Genomic DNA, 3,689 nt, shown 5'->3' with positions numbered 1-3,689 from the left:
GCGTGACCTGGAGAACTCAGGAAAGCGTTGGTGGCACCTGAGATGTAGCATGTCCCCCAGGACTCTGTGACATGCTCTACACCCCGTGTAAAACAGACTCAAGAGACCACCCGCTGGGTCTACTCTCAGCGTCGCCTCACCATGACAGCGGTGCTGGGGCTCACCGAGTGTCGCTGGCTCTGGTCCCATCTGCGTTCTTCCTCCATGAGCCCGAGGTGCCCCCTAACAGCTCTGGGCTGTCTACACTTACTGTGGAAGCCTGGCTGCTGCTGGTGATGGCTCTCGAGGGGTTGCTTGCTGACCCCAGACAGTTGGGTGATGCTGCAGCTCTCTGTGTCTCCAGCAGCGGGTTTGCTCACCGAATCAGTGGTTTCCTGCACACTGGAGGGATGATGAAATGGTCTGAAGCACCAACAGAGGAAAGAGTTATACCTCCCGGAATCAGGGCTGGAAATAGACCCGTGGTTGGGATTTTTACAGGCAGGGGTGACGGGGGGATGGAACTATTAGCAGAAGGCACAGATGCATGGGGCACCTGGGTGGCTCAGTCTGTTAAGTGTCTGACTTGATTTCGGCTCAGGTCATGATCTCACTTGAACCCCACATCTGTACTAACATCGCAGAGCCTGCTTAGGATTCTCTTTCTCCCTCTCTGTCTCTACACGACCCCCCCCCCCACATCAAAATAAATAAACATTTACACACACACCAAAAAAAGGCACAGAAGCCGGAACAGAGCATGTTCAGGGAACCCCATCTAGAGGGTGGGCCATGGGGGAAGACAGAGAGGGAAAACCATGGAGGTGCATCTGAACAAGCAGGCTGGGCACTTGATGAAAACCCATTAAAACATGCTAAGGACATGGGGCGCCTGGGTGGCTCAGTTGGTTGAGCATCCGACTTCTGCTCAGGTCATGATCTTGTGGTTCATGAGTTTGAGTCCGGTCCTGCACTGCATTAATTCGTTGTTTCCCCAGAGCTTGGCACATAGTAGGTGCTCATTAAATACTTATTGAAAGAAAGAAATAGAAAGGGAAGAAAGGTGGGAGGGAAGGAAGGAAAAAAAAAAAGCCAAACCTGTGGTATGCTATGAAGATGGTTTGGGGAGAGGCACCAGAGACCTTTCTGCAGTGACGGAGGAGTTAGAAATGGTCAGGTGGGCGATCCACAGTACTTCAGTAAGAGCATCTCTGGCATGGCCAGTGGGGGAGGAAAGCAAAAACAAGGATCCTAGGATGGCTGGGAAAATGATGGGGCCATTAATAGAAATAAGACAACCAGGAGGAGAAGCACGTAGGTGGGGGAAGGCAGTCAAAGGATGATTTTCATTTTGGACACTTTGAGTTTCAGGTCGTGCCCAAAGTCAGCTAGCCAAGAGGCAATGCAGCGGGAGCTCTGGAGCCGGGGGGCATCCGCAGAGAGGTTCCAGTGGCAATCTTGGGAGCGGGTGAGGTCACGGGGCAGAGGAGAGAGAAGACCCAAGCCTCGAGCCTCGGAGGCAGAGCCTTGAGGAATGCCCACACCAAGGGAAGAGAATAAGCAGCAGCTGGAGAGACAAAAGGGAAACCAGGAAAGCGCAGCACGGCATCGCGGAGGGGGCTGGTTTCGAGGGGGAGGTGATCAGCAGGACCAGATGCTTCAGAGGTCCAGTGGGACGAGGTCTGAAAAAGCCCGCAGGATTTGGCAACAGGAGGTCACCAGAGCCCACAGAGGGCGCAGTGACTGTGACGCTGCTGAGGGATCCAGATGGTGTCTGGTAGGGAAGGAGCGGGCAGTGAAAGCCTGGGGGCGGCCAGCTAAAGCGCTCTTTGAAGGGCCCTGGCAGCCATGGGGAGAAGAAAGGAAGGACCAGGGCGGTGTGGTGGGAGGTAGGGTTGGAGGAAGATGGGATTTCTGGAATGGGTGAGATGATAACAGATTTGTAGGCAGACGAGAAAGAAGCAGAGAGGTGGAAAGGAAGGGGACAGAGGCCATTTGGGGGAGCAGAGCAAATCCCAGAGAAGGAAGGGAAAACCGAGACAGCATGTATTTTGAAAAAGCCTACCAATCAGAGCAGCACATAGTGATAACAATAAGTCCTTGTATCTGAAAAGCAATGATGGGGCCCCTGGGTGTCTCAGTCGATTGAGCATCTGACTTCGGCTCAGGTCATGATCTCACATTCACGGGCGTCGGGCTCTGTGCTGACCGCTCAGAGCCTGGAGACTGCTTCTGATTCTGTGTGTGCGTGTCTCTCTCTTGCCCCTCCCCTGCTTGTGCTCTGTCTCTCTCTGTCTCTCAAAAAATAAAATAAAAAACGTTGAAGAGCAGTGAAATGCAATCTACAGAGCACTTTAATGTGCTTTATCTCATTTGATCCTTGTGAGGGTCGTATTATTATCTCTACTAAAACATAAGGAGGTTAAATGATTCACCCAAGATCACACACCTAATAAACAGAAGAACTCAGGATCAAAAAGTCCCTCATGAGACGCTTATTGACCAAATGCCTGCTGTGCCAGCACTGTGTTAGGTGCCAAAGGTCCCAAAGAGAACAGAAATGGCTCCCGCGCTCAAGGAGCTCACAACCCCGGAGACTGACCTCCACGCTACTGACCAATCTGCTCCAAGACATAATTGTGCTCGGACCGAGGAAGGGAGAGCGTTAGGATCCAAGGGAGGCTTTCCAGAATTGGTGATATTGAGCTGAATCTGGAAGGATAAACAAGAATGAGCTGGCGACAAGCAGGCTGACAAGGGGAAAGGCATTTCCAGCAAAGGAGAGTGGTGCAAGAGCCTGGAGCCTTTGGAAGCCAAGAGCAATTCACTCTGCTGGAACAGAGGGTAGGTGTGACAAGGTCCAGGAGAGGCATGTGCCAAGTCCGGGTGGGGGGGCGTGGCATGCGTCCCTGAGGACCTCTAATCAGGTCCTTAAGGTGAGAGCACCAGCAAAGGGTTTTAAGCGAGGGAAAGATATCAGATTTGCGTTCTGGAAAAATCACTCTGGAGGACCCCTGGAGGAAGCATGGAGGATGGGTGAGAGCAAGATATTATGGGAAGTGGGGAGACCAGTTAAGATGCAAATTCAGTGGCCTAGGCATGAAAGGATGAAGCCAGCCTTGATGGGACAGTGGCATTTGTAATGGAATAGAGAACAAATATTTATATGTAGGAAAAAACTGGCCAGCCTTAGAGGAAAAAGAAGAGGAGGAAATAAGGAAATGGAAGGGTCTAGGATGACTCCCAGCTTCTGGCTGGAAGCAGGAAGAGAGGCAGCTATTGGTAGAGGTGGGGCATTAGGTAGAAAAATGAGTTCAGAACATATTGGGTTGAGAAGCCCATGGACGTCCAGTTGGAGGTGCTCAGTGGGTAGTTAGATATGGGATCTGGGGCTCCTGGGGAAACTGACCTGAAGATATATCTTTGTGAGTCACAACATAAGGCAGTGGATGGAGCCTCAGATGGGGGTGCGTCTTTGGCTGGGGAAGAGAAAACAGTCTCTCGCACAGCCTTACGGAGCACTGGCATTTAAGGAGTAGGTGGATGAGAAGGGGGTCTTGAGAAGGCGGTCAGGAGGAGAGGCCAGAGAGGTAAGAGAGGAAAAAAAAGGAGAAAAGGATGTTCCAGAAGACACTGAGATGTAGTGGGTCACCTGGGGAGACGCTACTGAGAACAAGAGTACCTTCCTCATTCCCTTTCAGGAGGAGAGG

The sequence above is a fragment of the Panthera uncia genome, chromosome E1, assembly GCF_023721935.1.
Source record: "Panthera uncia isolate 11264 chromosome E1, Puncia_PCG_1.0, whole genome shotgun sequence".
In the NCBI taxonomy this organism is placed as follows: Eukaryota; Metazoa; Chordata; class Mammalia; order Carnivora; family Felidae; genus Panthera; species Panthera uncia.
Note: the sequence above shows the minus strand (reverse complement) of the source record.